Here is a 20,510-nt window from a genome sequence, read left to right on the forward strand (position 1 = left end):
CCTTTTCCTTTCCCTGGGGCTTCCATCTTTAGGATGATTTCCTGAAGTGCTGAGCTTCATCAGCTGTGCACAAACCTGGGAGATCGCCTTCTGTAGGTTTGTTTTGGACTGTATTTTCAAAATGAAGAAGAAGATGAGGGGCTGAGCCCCAGTGCTGCTCTATTTGGTGCATCTGTTCTGGAGGAATGGGCAGGTAACCCATCATCTGTAGCAAAGAGCCAAGGCTTTGGCATTGTGTCAGTGAAGCCCCTGCACAGCAGACCCTTGAGGTCCCCTCACAGTGCTCACAGTGATGATGAAATGCCCAGTGTGGATAAGAGAGTCTCAGACCAGATCGTTTTATTGTTACTAAATATATATAATATTTTCATCAAATATATTATAAGATATATAAAACCAGAACTTTAATTTTGTTTTGGTCTTATCTGTCTCCAGCAGCTTCCTGGACATACCAGAACAGCACCTAATGCATATTTCACCCACTGTCAGCTAACTGTCTGAATTTCTTCTTTAATTGCTGTGAAACAACCACTTTTCACTTCCTTCTGCTGTTTAGGGATCAAGACAATTCACGTCCAGCAAACACAAACTCAGTAATATGCATTTTGGGGCTGAAATTATGTCTTCCATGTTCTGCAGTTACTATGGTTACCATCCCACTGCATCCCTGCATGCATGGCTAAAAGAAAAGAAAAAGGGGGAAAAAAAAAAAAGTCCAGATTAAAACCAAAGAGAGAGTCTGGGCCTATTAAAAAATACAAAGTATGACTTTAGGAATCCAAAAGACTTATTTTCCATGATGACAAAGGAAGATGGATGTCTCCATGGTCTTGCTGATAAATTTCCCTACTTTGGCTTTAAATGCTGGAGTAAATTTTTGTCCCATCTAGAACTGGGAAGATGGATGAGACACTCTCATGCTCCAGAAAGCAGCCAGTGTCAGTGCATGCCTGGGAAGGGGAGAACAAATGTTGCTTTATTCCAGTAGGAAGCTAATTACCTGGAGCCATAAGCCCACAACAGTGTGAGAGTTCCTAATGCCAGCCTGGCAGCCTGCCATCCTCACAGGGCATCAGGGGTAACAATGAGACCTGGGAGCTCAAGCCCTGCTCTGGATTGGGCACACAATAACAAAAGGACTTGGTGGCTACTGTGGAATTTTGTTGGAGTTCTGTGTCTCAGATCCCAGATGCAGTATTTAACATCAGGCCAAACCATGAGATGTGCCTGCAGTGCGTCTGTCCCCCACAGTGAGTGCTCTCCTGACTGTATTTGATTTACACAGCTTAGTGCCTTCTTTAGACCTAACCATGGCCAAGAACCTGAGCCAAACCCTCCCCAGCCTTGTGAGGAGATGGGTGTTGACAACTTTTCTGGATGCACATGGCCCACACTGTCTGGAGAGATGCCTCTACAACAGACATGTCCAGATATCTCTCCAGGAATGTACTTTATGTTGGTGGAGTCAGGGACACTCCTGACTTCTTCCCCATCCTGAAACATGATGGAGTGGCAGCACTAGTCCTGACCAAGGAGAGAGGCCTGTTTGGGTGATGGAAATCCAACTCTCAAAAGACAGAAGATGCTCTACCCCATAGGAAATGCTGGCATTTGGCAGGAGGTAACTGGAGCAGAGACAGTGACCAAAATGTAAACTGCCTCTCTGCTTGCCAAGGAGGAGATGACCTGAATTCCCACCTTTTCACAGGGTCAAAGGTTTCACATTGCTGTGACTGAGTGAAGGAGGGGGAGCCTTCCCTGGAGGTGAACGATGTGAGCCTGACCAACCCACAGGCTGACTGACCCCCAGGCAGACTGAACACCTATCCTCAAACTCTGCCCTGCAAACCACTGCGTGTTTTCAGAAACATCACCTTCAGGCAAAGACATCACTAACTGAAAGCCATGGCAGCTGGGATCTGAAGACAGACATTAGGATTGAACACTATCATTTCAACAACCGAGCAATTGAATAAAAAACATCCTACAAGTGGAAATAGGATTTTAGAGAATCCCCAGTATTTAAAAAGTCACACATTTTCAACTTTAACCCACCACGCCCTAGAAAATACATTGAATTAATGGCTGACAGTCCATTCTTTATGTACCTAACTACTCACTCTAATTAATAACTGGCCAGACAACCAAATCCATTGCTATGTCAGTGACATCACTGGGAAAGCAAATAAACAATCTTCTTACAGTCAGTCACTTGGCATGGATGGTTTCAGAACAGGTATAAATTTGTGAACTGCTGCAGACAGTAGATTTGCATGCACACAACAAGTAAGTGAAGGGGAAAGACTCGTACCAGGAGACAGCTGGAAGCAGAGCCTGCACTGTCCTGAGTCACAGCTTTGACTATTATGACTTCTGCTGGGTTTTACTGCACACCAGTGTGATGAAGACCTCCATTTCTGGTGTAGAAAATAGTCTATTTAGAGTGATAATGGTGTGGAATAGTCCAATTTATGTGAAATCTAGATGCTAGAAAGTAATGCTGTTATTATCCTGCACCTTCTTATTTTTGCTTTTCCGATGTGAGCATCACTGTATAATAATTTTCAAAGTTTTCACTGGAAAAAAATGCAAACTAAATTCTACAGCCTTATGATACTGAAAAAGAGTTCCTACTCATTTTCTCCTATGTTTGTTGATTTGAGACTGCAGGACCAAGGAGGTCACTGCATTTCAGGGTCACCTTCTTTTTGTATTTGATCTACAAAGGTTGATTGAAAGCAGAGCAACATCTGAATAGTGAGTTCTTCCTTCAGTGTATCTCAGAGGCAAGGTATGATTCCAGGAACAAATAGCAACAAGGAAAGTCCCTATTCTTCATTAACAAATGATTGGCACGAGGTGCTGTGAAATGTGACGGAATAAAATGTAATAAAAGTGTGAAAATGCATCCTGAATTCCCCAGCACTTCCCTCCTGTGTCCTTAGGGCATTTCAAGACCTACCTTGGAAAAAGGCTTTGCATAATAATCACTGCTAAGATTAGCACAGTGTTTTACATTATATAATACATACAACTCATCTGATAAGTATTGCAAGAATTATTTGCAATTAAATTTTCAAAATGTTCCTCGCCTTAAGATTTCTTCTTCTCTACCGAAGTAACCCCATCAGTTTTCTCAGTAGCTCCTCAGTAACTCACTTAAAAGTAGGAACATTCTTTAAAATGCCTCCCAAGTGATCACAAATTTGTAACAGCGACGACACCAGCAGACCCAGGGCTATAAAGCAATTTATGTCAAGGTTTACTGGTCATCTAAGGACTGAAGTGTGGGAGCCGAGCAGACTGGCTTAGGAGCAGTGAAACAACAGCCACATGTAAGAGAGACAAGAGATTCTGACCTACTGCAGACTGGCAAGGCAGTGAAGAAATGGCAAATTGTGGTACACGTTAGTAAAGCCAAAAATGATCCCAAGAGGATCCCAGGAGAAGCATCGTGCAACTTGGGATACTGAGGATGCTCTGTACTCCAAGACTTCAGACACTGGCAGCAGAACACAGTAGAGCAATGGAAGGATGAACCCACCACCAGAGAAATAGATGGGGATTAAAAAGTTTTCATATGCATAATTTTAACAATTTGTGCTAGTGTTCATTGTGATCATCATAACTGGAACAATAATAACTCTTTCATTGGGCTCTTAAGACTTTGAGTGGACTAAGCTCTTGGCTTTACATCTAATGTGGGTTCCTTTTGCATCTATCAAGTCTTTGAGTTTAACAATCTGGTAGGAGGATTCCAAGCAACCTTTTCTGTATCTTGGAAGCAGTAAGTTGGTACAATTGTCCTGAGGATACACTGCTAGCAGAGTGAAACTGCAGCTCAACACCACAGCCATGCTTTCCTGGGGAAATCTGGTGCTACCTGCTGGGAATCCAGGCTCCCAAGCTGCAGATGGACATGGACAAGCCTGGCATCAGAATCCCATGACAGCACATGTGCCTGAAATAATAAAAGCTAAGAATGTGGTGCTTCCAAAAAGCAATGTGATACAGTTCAGGGTCCTTTTCTTCCCTGTCTTACTAAATTCTATTTGGCTGAACTGTATTTAAAATTATTTATTTTCCATGTATAGTTCTCTGTGAAAAATAAGTATGTCCTTGGAGTCCTAAATCAAAATACTATAGCATATTTAATGACAGAGTATAGTTTTGCAACTCTACTATGTGCATTACATGATTTTTTTCTTTTTAGCAGCATTTATTCTTGTAATTTAAAAGCTTGTAAGAAAGATTAAGTATTCGCAGCAGTAAACTGTAATTCTAAAGTCATTAAGGACTAGCTATTGCTCAATACAAATGCTAATGTAGTTTAAACTTGATATAACCTTTCTAGATTTAAGATATCAGCAAATAAAATGTTAATAAAATCTTCTGGACTGTATCTGGATTTCTTTTTGCATTAGTAAGCTTGCTATTACAGAATGAACAATAATCAAAATCTATTTTCCTCAAATGGTTTCTACTACAGCAAATAACAGTAAGGGAAACAAAAAAAGTTTAAGTGAGAAATACTCATTCATATGAACTATGAATGCAAAAAAGACACTGCATTCCTGAATATTAACAGCAAATTAGCTGGCAAATAATGTTGAATACTCTTGAAAAGTTTTGAGCTTCACATGTTTAATATGTTTACTGTCATTGTTTTGTTGTGTTTATTAAGGTAGAATGACAAAAAGTACATGTATGAAGAACAAATCCCACAGTAGCAAACACCCTACAGTCTGGCAAGTGAAACTTAGAGATGGGTGGAAACTTCAGGAATGGCTGCAATGTAGCACTGGCCAGGACCATGGTTAGGGAAATCCACACAATTCCCTGTCTGCTTGTCCTATAACAAAAGCACTCCGTGTTTCAGTGGAACTGTGACTTCAACCTGCCAGGAGGGAGACCAAAGTGCACCTCAAGAACACCTTCTCCAGTGACCATTTCTTTCTCTGTTTCATGTCTAAGCAGGTTCCCTGGCTGGAGGACCTTGTGTGCCCATTTTGTGCCATCAGCTGCAAAGACCCTTTCTGGTGGTGATACCTGTCATGGTGATGCCATGCAGGAGCTCTCATGACCTTTCGTGGTGATGCCATGAAGGAGCTAGCCAAGAGCTGAGAATCATTCCTGTCTGAAAACAAAAATGCTAGCCCCCTTTTTTCCAGTGCCAGCTACAGAGGGAAGGGGTATTGTCTAGTTCGGGAAGGAGAGCACTCACAGAAGGACCACATTAGGATGACACTGAAGTTCAGCACTTGTTTTCTTGGTGCAGCATTAGGGAGAGCATTTCATTACTTCTGAAGGGAGGGTTTTGGGCATTTTAAACCCAAGTACCCCCATATTCCATCTCCTTTTTCACAGCAGCAACCTCCATGAGATGAAATGGAAGCTCTGGAGGTTGTGTCCCAGCAACTCCAGACTGTCACTGGCCAGTTCAGACCCTCCATCATAGCCCCTGTCTATGGAAACATAACTGTGCTGTGAGGTTTAGTTATGTAATTGCAGAAATAGTTCTGCCTTGTTAATTGAAAATCACTGTAGCTTTTTCTGTAAAATGAAAAGGACTAAACTATAGAAACAGGGACTCCAGTATATAAATTCTGATTTACATTCACAGACACTGTCTCCTCCTTTTCATATTATGAATATATCCCCAGGCATTCTGGACATTTTGTTTGCTTTGGTGAGCAAATACAAACTCATACACCTGGTGTCTTTTATGACAACTATACAGTTGTCATTCTTCCTGCAGGCCCAGCAAAAACTACCTCAATATTTTGAGTGAGTACAAACACATGCCCACAAAACCCCCCCAAAACCTCAACCAGCCACAACAGAATCAGAATGCAAATCCCAAGAAATAGATGTGGTTCAGTAAAGTGAAGGGAGGTCATGAGCATCTTCCTTTGAGGGGCTGGTGTTACACCAGAGAGAGAAGTGTGGCTCTGCCACACGTAAATTATTGCAGTGGAGATGGAATGACCAGTTCAGAGGGAGGACAGGAGTATGGGGAATGACATTACTGGATCAATAGAATCTTCCTCTACCTCCCACGCAGTGCATCATCTGCAGTGCTACAGAAACCGCCAAGATCAATTCCTGGAGTTTTGCATCAGCTGCTGAGATCTGGGAGACACACAGAGTTTTGCTCACCAAACCCAGTAATGTAATTAACAAGGTAATGGAGAAAATATGAATAAATCCTGGGAAATCAAATTGCATCCTGTCCATATAGAACTTTGAATTAAAATATTATTTGCAAATTGACATACAGTTATTATTGCAGCAGACTCCTAGGGCTCCAGTCTGCCAGTGAAGCATTGGCTGGGGTACAACAGAAAAGAGACAAAAGGCTGTCTTCATTATCAATTAGCCAAATTTGTTGTTTGTACAACTATGGCAAATCCTTAGAGCAAAATCATTCTGCCACTCAATACTCTACTTGCTATATGAGCAGTCATGTATGGACATAATTTCTTCCACATTTTCTTAACTCTACTGATGATGATGGTTTTTATTGTCATAAAGGGAAACTTTTTACTGCAGCACACACTGAGAGCAGGCCCACTAACCCTCAGGAGGAAGTCAGAATTCCCCCATGAAGAAGCATTTAAAACGTGTGCCATTTAATTGCACTCACAACTGTGAAAAATAGATTACTGTGGTTTCCTTTTGTGGCATTTAGTAAGTGTAATTCTGAGATGTTTGTTTGAAAACAGTACTCCATTTCACTGCTTCTTGTTCAACAAAGATTTGATTAGCAAGGACTATGTTGCTCTTGCAAAACTTAAAGCTGTATTTGGAATAAGAACCTTTTTTATTAGTATGCATTAAAACCTGTTATTGATCTGCTAGAGGTGCTAATATAAGTGTCTTTTGCAATGCAAACCCAAATTAGATTCTGATCAGGTTCAGAGTGTTCTATCAAAGACTACCCAGCAGCATTTTTAAATGAAATGCAGTTTGTGTTTGGCATTGCAGATCAGGTATTTGATTGAAAGTCAGGAAGAATTCCCAACAATGTAGCATCTCTCTTCCTTTGCTGGGCATCTAAAAATGTATCTAGTGTTCAGCTGCTGCACAACACTGACATATTTTGTTGTACAGTCTAAAGCACTTTGACATTTAATGTATTCTAGTGGCTAACTAAAAAGGGACCGCTGCAGTACATTAGTTTAAAAAATGTTTGCTAAAAATTTTAAACCTAATTTCTTTATAACTAAAGACTGACATGTTCATCAACAGAACGCAAATGTATAATGCATCTCTTCTTCTACTGATCACATAATGAAAATAATGGCCTTCATGGAATAGTGAAAAAATAGGTGGAGATACAGTACAGTGACCATTTAAGACCTCAGCTAAGCTCAGGGACACACTCTGCAAGGTGATATAAATGGGCCTCTAAGAGAGAGGCATTGCCCTGAAAAGTTTGTAATTTGTACTTGAAAAGACAGATGTAAGCCAGATGTGATATTTCTATCATAACCCCAGTGCTGGTACGAAACAGGTACTTTCACCTAACCCAGTTCTAGAATAACAGAATTATGGGGTCATCTAGATTGTAAAAAACCCATAAGATTATGGACTCCAACTCTTAACCCAGCACTACCATGTCCAACACTAAACCGAGTAAATCACACTGGGAATTCACAGTCAACAGAGAGAAGTGCACTGTGAGGATGCAAATCTCTGTTTTGCAGAAAGACCTCTTCAGTAGGGAGCATGAAGTCATCTACCTCTGCCAACCTTACCTGCCTTCCCAGAGGTGCACAGCCACTGTGCCCAGGTGTGCAAGGTGAGGGGAGCACCGTGGCCCTTCAGCACAGGCTCATCCCACGGGCAGTCACCTCAGCTGTAGGCATAGGTCAGGTTTATGCCAGTGGACATCAAAGGGCTCACTCTGGCGTGAAAACCAGAGCTCGGAGACACTGAGACTGTGCGTGACTATGAGACAACACTGAGGCAGCAGAGACCAAAATGCATCTCTTCAGGAAGTTCTTAGATTCATTTAAACTGATATTTTTTTAATGATTCAGCTTTGCAATAGATCTACTTACAGAACAGCACAAAGCCTCTAGGTTCTGCACTGCAACTCTGACAGGCAGCTGCTGCATGCAGAGATTACTGCAGCCAAGTAATGGTCTCAGTGGTTTAGTCTGTTTATTCAGATTTAGATTAACTCAACAACAACAACAAAAGCCTATGTGGTATCACGGCTAAAATATAAAATTAGGCAATATGTCACATGAAAACCTGGTCAAGGAAAAGCTCAAGATCCACTGTATGCCAGGTCCTCTCCTCCAGACACAGTTGATTCCTGCGGTGACATCTCCTGCATTGCAGGAGCACAGCCCCCATTTTAACAATGAGCTCACAAGTAGCTCAGGACACTCTTTCTAAACAGTTTCTGACTCCTCTAGACACCTTGTGGTGCCAAACTTTGCTCAGATTTCACCATCCTTTTACAGCAAGTGGCAGGTAAAGGTGTGAGTTTGTAAGTGGCATTAAACGCAGCACACCTCTCCCTAGGTGTGCTGCTTGTACCATTAACAGGATGGGCAGCAGTGACCCCTGTACCTGGCACTGTGAGGCCACACCTCGAGCACCCTGTGCAGTTCTGGACACTTCACTGCAAGAAGGACATGAAGGTGCTGGAATGTATCCACAAAAGGACAATGAAGATGGGGAAGGGTCTAGAGCACAAGTCGGCTGAGTAGCGGATGAGGGAGATGGAGGTTTTCAGCCTGGACAAAAGGAGGCTCAGGGGACACCTTATCACTACCTGAAAGGAGGGTTGTGGCCAGTTAGGGGTCAGTGTCTTCTCTCAGGTAAAAGTGGCAGAAGAAGAGGAAACATCCTCAAGTTACACCAGGGAAAGTTTAGACTGGATTTTAGGTAAAATTTCTTCATTCAAAGGGTTGCCAGCCAGTGGCACAGGCTGCCCAGGAAAGCCATGGAGTCACCACCCCTGGAGGTATTTAAAATACGTATGGATGTAGCATTTAGGGACGTGGTTTAATGGTGGGCTTGGCAGTGCTGGGTTACAGGTTAGAGTCGATGATCTTAAAGATCTTTTCCACCTAAAGGATTGTATGATTACATGAAAAACCAAGTCTGTATCTGGTACATGGCATTTCTTCTATGTTACCCTCTAGTGTGACATGTGCAAAAGTCAAAAAGCCCAGTGACTGAAACTGTCTCATCAGCACCAACAATGTCTTCCCTACATTAATCCTCTTTCATCATTACCTTTTCTAAATGCTTTAGGGTGATGGGAAAACTAAAGGACAGTGGCTGTGGCAAGACTTACAGAAAAGGTCTAAGCATTAAAAGGTTTTGATTAGAGGTGAAATCCTTTGCCTGTACTATGCAGCAGCCCCTGTGTCCAGATGGTGACAGAGAAACAAGGTAAGGCCACACCACCCTGCCTGAGCAGTGTGTGAGGCAGCACCAAGCCTTGCTGGAGAGGGATGCTGCATCATTCCATGTGCCAGCCTTGCTGCCAGTGGGATTGCCTGGAAAACACAGCTCTCTCTCCAGGAGCTGAAAGACACCTGTCAGTAAAAGCATGCAGTCAGATAGTTCATCCGTGCCCTACATGAGTACGAGCAAGGAGTGCCAGGGTCAGAGTTCCAACTGTGGGAGTAAAGTTGGGAAAGGAAAGCCCTGCACTTCCCAGCACCAGGCTGAAAGGCTTGTACCAAGCCTAATCAAACTATTATTTTCCAATAAAGCAATTAAGATGTACCAATTTAATTTGGTTTTTTATTAACCAGAAGTCAATCCCTAATCAGAAGTCAACCTGCTGATATTGTTCTTTATTGCACAAACACGTGGCTTACTACACCATGCTGGAAATACTCTATGTACACTATGTTAGAATAAGGCTGAACTCACCCTTAAGACAATGTGACTGAAGCCAGTGACTCCAGGATCAGCTTTACCCAGTTACACACTAGGATCATAACTTCTGAGGATGGCATCAGTCCTGGGTAACAAATGGTGCTAGCACAACTATGGAAAAAACTCTCTGTTTTAAGTTACTGCAGCTTTACTCTGATCTGTCTGAATGGAAACTGTAGGCTGTCAAAGTTTTAATATTTGAGTGTTTTCAATTGGTTGCCATGCTGATAATTTGCTTAGAATCATTCTAAATAATACATATTGTGACTGAACTAATTTGGCAAGCAGCCAACAATTAATTAAAAAAAAGTTAATTATGTACTTGTCATAAAATGCTCTCTATTTATGGCAAAAGATGTTGACTTTAAGCCAATCTTCATATTTACAGTGAAATTATAAGTTACCATAGAATTTAAGTATTTATGTAAAGGACACGTCTGCAGGGGAAACCAGAAGGAGGGAGGTTTGCTACCAAAAAACAGACAGCAATATCTGAAAAAATGCAGATAAATTCCAGCAGACACAAGTGGGGCCTTTCCAATGAAACCTGAGAGCAGCCCTCTGGGCTACCAAAAGATTTCCTCAATGATTCATTCTGGGGATTGATTTGATTAAAGACTGTAACCAAAAGCAAGAGGATGGTAATACTTTGCTGATGATACCTAGTTAGGAGGAGTTCTGTTAATTCAGAGGAGAACTGGGATTGCACACAGTAATAACCAGATGACCTTGAGGTCTGAATTAACAGAAATGGATGGAAATCAATTGTGCAAAGTGCAAGGCCATACAGCTAGGGACTAATAATGAATATTTCTGGCATAAATGAGCAGGGAGCTCATAATCTGGAACTGCTAAGGGACAGACACCTCTCTGTCTAGACAGATGCTTCTAGACATTCTGAAGCACTAGCTGATCACAGAATCACCTCAAACCACCAAGAGGCAGAAATGAAAAAAAAAAATCTTAGAACATGCAATAATTATTTCTACAGAGGTGGGGAGGCATTATTCCTGTGCAAATATTGTGAGACCTCCCCCACAGTCTTGCATATCAAAATACAGCACTGCTTGCAATGTTTAAGAAAGGTGATCTGGGAGTGGAGCAAGAACAGAGATGGGGCATTTATGACATTGTGGAGGATTAAGTGCTTGACTTACAAGAAGAGACTAAAAAATAGGTTTGTTTGGGTGGCAATGGGCAGAAGAAAGCTGATTATTTAGTATAAATACACTAGAGGCAAATACAGTAAATGCAAGAATTGGTCATTATTGTCATTATAATTGGTCATTATAATTGGTCATTATTGTCAGCAGAAAAAGAGCAAGGTCAAGATGAGGAGACTAAGAGAACAAACAAGTCTGAGTGTATTGCTAACAGTTTTATACCAAATATATATATATATATATATATATATATATATATATATATTAGAAGGGCACTTCTAATCAACATTTGAACTGAGCAGTGAGGACTCTAAGCCAACTCCTTCCCAGACAGAAGGTGATATGGCTGAGGAGGAAGATCATGAGACAGCTGCCAGCCACCATGGGGGCTGGAGGCCCCTTCAGAGAATTTTTTGATGGCTGAGCACCACTGAGAGGTTGAGCAGAGAGCCTTTATTTCCAGTGGGACTTTTCCTCTGTGACCTCTTCTAGATGCAAACTTCATTCCATGATTATGGTTCCATAAAAAGAAGTTGTTTTGCAGGGTTTTTTTCCTGAAGGGGCAGAAACCTCATTTTTCTGGTGAAAGGAATTAGCTGAGTTTAGCTATTTTGTCTGGTGCACTATTTTCTCCCCTACACTAAATGCAGTACATTAGCTGGTTCTATCTCATACCCATGTGATGTAAGTGGACCAAAATACCACTAACTATGTATATTATCTATAGAAAGAATTATTTAGTTCTCCTTTCTGGAACTATTTGTAACAATTGCATCCCATAGCAGAGAGTATCCAAGCATTTTAGGATTGGCAAGACTTTAGCTTAGCTCATCAACTTTTATCCTAACTTCACAGCCCTGAAAATCTTCCATTTGCAACTAGGGATGATGCCACAGAGATAAGTATCTTTGGTTGAAGTTTTCCAAACTTGATACCAGAAAAGTGTGCCTTCTAGGCTATTATTCTTATTATTTATAAGGGCATGGTTATTTTGGAGATGGTTATATGAAACCAAGTTCTCAACTTTAACTTCAATAAATATCAGATATATGTCTCTCTGTCCATATTGCCTCTAGAAGGAGAACTAAAATTGCGTAAGTAATAAATCATCAAAGAAAAAATAAATCTTGTGTTGTTACAAGTGGTAATATACAGTACAATTCACAAGGTAATAGGCCTATTCATCACCAGCACATCATTCATTCCAGTTTCTCTGCTCAGATGATGCAGAGTAGGAATTTTGATGGTCTATTTGTTCTTGCTTTGATTAGGAATAAAACATGTCTTGAAAATAAGAAACTTTGCCTGCTGGTTCGCATCTCTGAAATACCATCTTTGTGTTACCAGCATGGATCAAAAGTACTAAATATGCTGATCACAACATAGTGAAATCAAAGGTTGCACCCAAATTCCATCTTTTCTGAATTCGTTGTATCAAACTGGGGTAAGGATCAAACAGACATCCATTGCATTTCTAAACTCGTCTGCTTTGGCCCCATGATAATTCAAGAATTGATCGAGGACTCTGTGAACCTGGATCAGCTCCCTGCTGTGGCCTGATCATCTCACCTGACCTTAGAGAGGTCTCTTAGGCTGAAGAACACAACATGCTTAAAGACTACATCAACTTACCTTTAGTCTTTGGTAGTTTTCTAGTCCTCTACCTCTTGCTGACTACATCTGCATAGAACTTGCACTGTTCTGCTTTTCACCAAGTGAGGATGAAGATGAACAGGGATGGTGAGGCATTTAGATACTATGGAAATTAAACTATAAAAAAATCTTTTAGCAATAACTTTTAGTGCAGTGGCCAACGTGTATCCTGCTCTGTGACATTATGTGTTGGCTTCTGCATGACTCTGACTGGGAGGAAACGTTCTTGCCTTCAAAGTGCTCCTACAGAGATTCTGCTCACATCTCTTTCTAATTCTTCCAGAGGGCCATTTAACTCAAATGTCCAAGACAGCTGAGACTGAAGGAATTCCACATGAGGACAACAACCTTCCGACAATGGTCATTTTTAATTAAGATCTTGCTTAATTGCTTTCATGCCAGCAGTAGATGAGTTAAAGGCACTGAGGTACATGAATGTAAGAGGCTCTTTGCCTGGGCAAACTGACACAAGAACATGCTGTATACACAGCTACAGACAAGTGTCAGCAGCATGAGGACTGAAATCCTGCTGGGCCCAATGCTGCTCAGCTTTCCATGTGAGCCAACTCATTGCACAGCCCCAAGCTAAGCTGCTGACTGCAGACCCTGCTGGTTTGGGCCCACCACTGCTGCATTTCCAGTCTTCTCAGGGTTTCCTAAATAATGGAATATCAAAAGCATTGTGATGATCCCCTGCTATCACGGTGATACACTTGTAGTCTTCTTTGGCTTGGTCACTTAACCTCTGGCACAAGTCAAAATGTTTTTGCCTGCTGAAGAAGGCCAGAAATGCTTGTGGCCAGAACAGGTGTCCTGCTGTGGGACTTAGGACTGCAGCACAGTTGCCAGACTGCACAGCATCCAGTGCATAATTCTGTCCTGAAATAGCATTTGAAATTTTCATTTCATGGTCTGTGGCATTTCAAGTTTTTCTTTCTATTTTAAATATGCTCATTTCACAAAGTACAAAAGCAAACTTCCTCTCCTAATCCTGTACCTTGCAAACTCACTGCAACTTGAGAACCAGTCTGAATCTTTTCTCCCATGAACTGCCATCTACAACATTCTGAGGGGCGACGTGGGCCTTCTCCCCCTCTGTTTTTCTTAGAAGTGTCTCAGAGAAATCCTGTACATCTGACACCTCCCTTCTTCCAGGTAGTCTGACCCTTGTTCTCTTAGAACAATAAACAACTTTCCTCTTGTAAAAGAAATGCCACTGCCACACTCCAGGCTGGAAAGACTCATTCTAGTCACCCTGATTCCATTCAGGGACATGCAAAAAACCCTGCTGATACTGCTTTAAAGGGTCCCACATTGCACAAATCTCCTGCCAAATCCTTTCCAGCTGACTCACAAACACTCATTAAAACCGGCATATACAATCGTCAGTGAGAATCCATTATTTTGAAGTGATTTTTTCAGAGCAGTTTGTACTCTTCCAGTACAGTGACTACAAGACGAGATGCTTCCTATGTTGTGGCTGCTGCTGTGGCACGATCCTCCTGGAGCTGCGAGACAGAGCAGCGGCTGTAAATCGCTGTTACTTGCAGCACTCGTCTGGAGCAGGCAGCTGATGGCAGTGCTGCCACAGGATGCTGTCCTGGGGTGACAGCGATGCCTCTGTGTCCCCAGTCGTCTGTTCTGTGTGCGCTGTAGCTTGTGTTCTGTACCTTTGGGAGTGGTTCTGAGGGCGAGCAGGGAAGAAGACGCGCGCAGTTTGTTTTTGAGAAGTGTTCACTCCTCCACATTCCTTTTCTTTTTTTTTTTTTTTTTTTTTTTTTTTTTTTACTTCCTCGGGACGGTGTGTTCGTCGGATACTCGGGAGAGTTTTTTTTTTTTTTTTCCTTTTAGTTAGTTTAGCTAGCTGAGGCAAAGAAGCTTCCTGGACTGTTTTCCTCTCTTTTCCTTGGGACTGTTTCAGTCTGCTCTGGACTGAAAACTCAGAAGGATTGGGATCCGAAATCTGAGGGCCCTCTGGGGCCTGGACCTCGGCATTTTCCAGCACCAAAAAGACTGAAACTAACTTCTGGCCAGAACCTCCTCAGTTTTGCCATCTCTCTCTGGAGCAGAGAGAGGTTTTGTTGTTTAATTTTTTTTTTTCTCATTCCTCATGCCCGTGAGCATTTTGTTCGCTAAATAAATAGTTTTTTCCACTTTTCTCTGAGGAAATTATTTTCCCCCGGAGCGGCTGAGGGTGGGGCCGTTTGGGTTTGCTCCCCAGAGGAACCCCATTCAGAGGTTTCCTCCCAAATTTGCCCTAAACCAGGACAGATGTAAGCACGGACAGGATGGGATGGTGTGGCTGTGCCCCACAGACAGGGAAATACCTGAGGAGGGAGAGGCACCCACACACCTCGGCTTTGCCTCAGCCGGGATGGGCATTTCCAGCAAGAAGCCAGAGGACTGAAGGTGGACTTTGTGCGGCACAGTCAGGAGGCGTGGTGAGCCCCAGGACAGGCAGCAGGACATTGCACTGTGCAGACAGTGTCCTGACAGGGACATGGCACTTACAGGTGCACCCTCCAATGCTCTGATATCTGTCAGGCCCCTTGTTTTCCACTCACCACAAGGAGTCATCTGAAGGCACAAGCCAGTCAGACAACAGCAAATTAGCATTTGGTCTGGTCTGACAAGAAATCTCAGTCCACCAAATAACCCACATTTTTCAAATTATATTCCCAAATAAGCATTTATTTGATGAATGCTGCTGAAGAGCATTTTGCACTATCAACTAAATAGTAGCACTTGTTTACTAACCAGCCTAATTATAGAGTCATTATATTTACTGTTCTAGGAGTTTGCCAGTGCTGCTGCAATATTAAGTCAGAATTTGGGAACAAACCACTGCTAATATTTGACTCCACCTATACATACCCAGAACCATTTCAGTGGAACACAGGAAGGAGAACTGTGAGAAGATGGACTGATAATTATTTCCCCTTAATTAGGATTTGATCTTCTGTACATTAGAGGGAAGAAAACCCCCCCAGATACACACAGTCCTATTTATTCAGTAATTTTAAATGACATAGAATTAAAAGCAAAGTGGTGAATCCCTCACTCAGTATGCTCAAGCAACTCCCATTAATGATAATGGTTATTTTGCTGTGACCAGGACGTGCTTTGAATGTTTCATTTTCATCACAGGTTTCTAGTCTGTTAGGTCTATTGGCAGCAGGACTTAAACACTAAGAAGGAGGAAGGTGAACCAGAGGTTAAAAAAATACTAATTGCCTATGCAGTGTTTTCCAGAACTGCAACATCTGCTTCAGGGATCCCCTGGTTGGTGAGATAAAAGAAATAAATTTATCCTTTGCATTTAATCCATGGTTTTGTGGTTGTCTTTGTGTCTGCCTGTGCTGGCTCACACACAAGGAGAGGAATCAGTCCCATGTGCCATGCCCTTATCCATACAAAATGTGACACTGAGGTGCACTGTTCCATGTTTGTGGGTGTGTCATGAATGAATCTGGTGTGCAGTGCCCTCAGCCTGAAGATGTCTGAGGACTCTGGTCGTGAAGCTATAACTCTTCATCCCTTTCTCCTCCAACACACGTCCTCCTCCAGTGTACCCATGGAGAGTACATGCAGCCTCTGACTTGCAATAGCAACCACAAAGTGAAGAGAGCTTCTTAACAAATTTTTCCATGCCTTTTGATTGTTGAGTCACCATAATCAGGTAAAACATCATAGAAAGATGCCCATCTGGGGGCTCTAAATGCTACAATCTCTCCTAATAAAATCAAAGATAGATTTTCAAGGTCTGGCCTGCAAGAAAGTGCTTTACTGGTTCCTACAGAAAGTGGTAAGAAAACAAGATTTATGATTTATTGATAATTTCATTTTACAATGTATGAATTTTATTAGATATGTTGGCCAAGATGTGGGGAGTCCTGAACTAAAATTGCTTGGAGAACACTACAAGCTCAATTTCCATGCCAGCGAATGTGAGGAGCCCAAAGTCATTGCTCTGACTTCTTTTGTGGGAGCAGGCACTTATAAAACCAAATGCAAGGAATCACTGGCTGCCCTTGTGGACCTGGATGTCACTGTCAGATCCCACTTGCTGCCTGTGGAATTCTGCTCTCCATGAGTCATCTCCTGCCCAAACACAGCAAATGCTGCCAAAGAAGGGATATCTTGTACAGCCATCAGCACAAACCACGAGCACACAGGTGTGTTTGTAGCAGATAAAAGAGAAGGGGAAGATGGAAACTACCTAGGGCTATTAAATTATCATGGGTCTTCTGGGTATCTATGGCCAAGTCCTTCATGTCCTATCATTCATACAGGTAACCTCATCAGAGTCATCTGCAGGAACAAGTCAGGAAAATGGACTGGATTTGGTTCTAGAGACAATCTGATCAAGCCAAGTAAACCATTTTCATAGGCAATGAAGACAAATCAGTCAGAAATTGATTTCCTTTTCTTGTAACAGCTATCTCTCTTTCTATAAAACGTAATATACTCTCTACATTTCCCTGCAACAAACTGAAAATGTAAGTTTTGTAAACATTTGATAGGAGTACATGATCACACTAGCCTGAGTCAGCAGAAAGATTTGGTAGGGCAGATCTGATAAGAAATTAGATGAGTGAATTATGCAGAAGATTTTCTGTAAAAAAATCTTTCATACTTTCTGTAAATTTTGATAGCTTGACAAATAATTTCAAAGCCAAGAAGTTTCCCTCTGCTTCTGAATATTTATGGAGTGGAAGAAATACTTGCTTGACACCAATGGGAATCAGGATACAAACACAGCAGCATCTTTTCCCTCTTCCTTTAGCCCTTGGCAAACTCTAGATGTGCAAGACTGACTCCTCCAGCTGTGCCAGCCTGTGAGCCAGAGGATGGGGGATACAGGGAATGGTGCTAGAAATCCAAACCTAAAGCAGATTTCTAAAGCTGTTGGATTGGCATTGTAACAGTATTTTGCACGAATGCTGGCTTCACTTGAGATGCAAAGAAAAATGCTGTGCTCAGACACAGCTATAGTGAACCTGAGAGTTCTCAGCACATTTTACTTTATGAATATAAAATTTGCACATTTGAGCACATGCTGTGCTCAAAGAAATGTCAAGTAGGTAACATAAACCCCCAAACAACATAAGCAGTAAACCTGGTTTAAAGAGCAGTGAGCATACTAACAAATTTTACAGGATTCCAATGTCATTGTATCTGACCAGCCATAGCAAAATGCAACTCCCTCTGAATCCCAAAACTGAAAGTTAACTATTATGAGCAACAGTATCTAATACCAGGCTGGTACAAAGCCCATTAAGATATACCATCTGTGCAAACGTCTGTCCCTAAGCACATTTTATTTACAAGATAAAAAATAATGGGCATGATACGAGAAAACCCAAGAAATAATAAGGAATTAAAACTTGGTTTCAGATAGGAATGAACATTTTAAATTAAATTATCTAAAAATATACACATGCGAATGTTTAGTACAAGGAAAAGCAAAATGATCTTGTGCTGTATATCAGCCTCCTCATGATAAAACCTCTTTTCTAAACAAGGAGGATTCTTCAATGTCATGGTTAAGCCACACTTGCTGCAAGTGAATGACAGCCATACAGGTTAGGAAGCTGCAATAAGATCCCCTTCCACAAAGAAAACAAGACAAGACTTTCAATACGTGATTTTGATTTGAGAGGGTTTTTTCTCTCTAACTTTGGCCAGCTGTTCACACACAAGCTGACACAGCCAGGGTGATGTTCAAGGGGAGCACAGCAGTCTGCTTACATCAACAGTGAGGTCAAGAACAAGGACTGAAGTTTTAGAATGGTGTCTTTTCAGTAAGGATACTATAAAACTAAGGCTTTGGAACTCTGAGAGTAAAAAATAGCTCCCCTATTTTGTTTTTTACAGCTCAATATCTTCATTGCTGGTATGGATTCAACAATGAGTATTTTCACATCTCTGAGTGCCAGAGCATCGAAATACACTTACGGCGTAGATTAAAAATGAGCTATTAATTAGCACTAGTGTGCTTCCATGCTTTGGCTGAGTAATTTTTGTTCTGTTGGGAGACCCGCAGACCTTTGTGGATGAGGGTGGCATGATGAATCCTCATGTACAACGTTGCTTAGCTGGCTGTTGCACAAGAAAAATCTACTATCAGCTAAGGAAAAATACAAACAACTATGCAACATGAGGGCAGCACCTTCCTCCAGCTCAAACATCCTAAAACTGTGTGAGAGTTCAGGCATTATGAAAATACTGTATTAACTGCAGCAGTGGGTATGGTAAAAGGAGGTGTCCATAAAGGCTGGAATTTTCTTTCCACCAGCTGTTTCCTGACTGCTTGGTACCCCCAGTGCAGCACTGGGCTGCCCAGTCCCTCTGTGCAGGTGTCTTCTGGGGCTTCTGGAAACAGCAGCAATAGTGGTGTCCATTTGGAATGAACTTGGGTAGCTATTTTATTGATATTTAGTTTCCTTTGGAAATGAATCAAGACCAAGATAAATGCCTCTATCCACAAAGCACAGCACAATGAGAAGAGGAAGATGCTGCACTCACAGGGTTTGCTTCTGCATCTCCTCCCCAGCAGCATCACCAGGGTTTGCTCTCTCACTGGGTGCATTCAGGCACCAAATCACAGGTGGAAACATTACACCAAAGAGTCTTTAAACCCCCTCAGTTTTCTACCTGGTTTGTGCTGTCTGCAGTCTGAAGCTGGCTGCAGCCCTGCCCCTGGCTGGGATAGTGGGTTGCCAGGTGAGGACAGCCAGGGCAGGGGCACTTCTCAGTACATGGCTACACGGTTTGGGGAAAAGAACGGCCAAGTTTTTCACAAGTTTTTACCCTCTTTCCTGTCAGTCTGCAAGAAGATCAGCACATACTCCCCAAAGTCTTGCCCTTGGCTGTCTACCCTCAGTGTTTGCAGTCTCCAACAAAGCAGTGAGCTCCCAGCTGTGCACCTGCTCAGACAAAGCACTGTCCTCCTGTGCTGCTGTGGGATCTGCACACACCCAGTACCCTGCCAGAGAAAGCCAGCATGAGCCCAGGCCACCCTGTGGGATGCTGAGCTCCAAAACCTACAGGAGCCTTGTGTGTGCCCCTGTCACAGAGCCCTGCTAACACCCTCCCCCTGATCAGGGCACTCTGGCCACGAGAGGGAGAAGGGAAGAAAGTGGGATCCCTCTCGGAGGATACTGGGTTTGCAAATCTACATCTATGAATAATGAATAACTGCAGCTGATTTTTTTTTACTTATGCTGAAGAACAAGAAGAGTTTCTAATTTGGAGCAAGACGTTGTAATTTTCAAAACTGAATATATATCAGCAAGGACTTCTAGTAAAGATTATCTGACAGAAAACTTCAGCAATTGTTTAATTTGTTTATATTTTTGATGACTGACTGAGAAAAAAATATTGATTGACAGGCCCAGAGATAAGTGTCAGAATGTTCAGAAAGTAGTAACTTACAAATGCTACTTTCATATAACATTTTCCCACTTATCAAGTTTCTCATGTTTCCAAATGGATGAGGTAATGTTAAAATCCTCTGAAACCAGAAAATTGTTTTCCACATAAGCCACATACTATCTTTCTACCTGCCTACAATGTGCCCTGATTGCTAATGTCCTGTAGGCAAAAAATGTTACATACTCCCCTTCTTAATTTTTTCATCATTTTAAATAAACTGCTCCACATGCCATCACAAATTTTGAGAGGTCCTTGTGCCATTGGCATTGTTCTTCATACGTGAGGACATAAACATTCAGACAACCAGGAAAAAAACCTCCCGTTGTACCAATATTTTCAGCAGGT

At 42.0% G+C, this 20,510-nt stretch overlaps 1 protein-coding gene across 1 annotated transcript in view; it reads right to left on the reverse strand.

The window, feature by feature from the left end:
• LHFPL3 (LHFPL tetraspan subfamily member 3) overlaps window positions 1-20,510 on the reverse strand; it is a 160,354-nt gene that overhangs the window by 90,117 nt on the left and 49,727 nt on the right. The window lies entirely within an intron of this gene.

Source organism: Sylvia atricapilla, chromosome 5 (assembly GCF_009819655.1).
Source record: "Sylvia atricapilla isolate bSylAtr1 chromosome 5, bSylAtr1.pri, whole genome shotgun sequence".
In the NCBI taxonomy this organism is placed as follows: Eukaryota; Metazoa; Chordata; class Aves; order Passeriformes; family Sylviidae; genus Sylvia; species Sylvia atricapilla.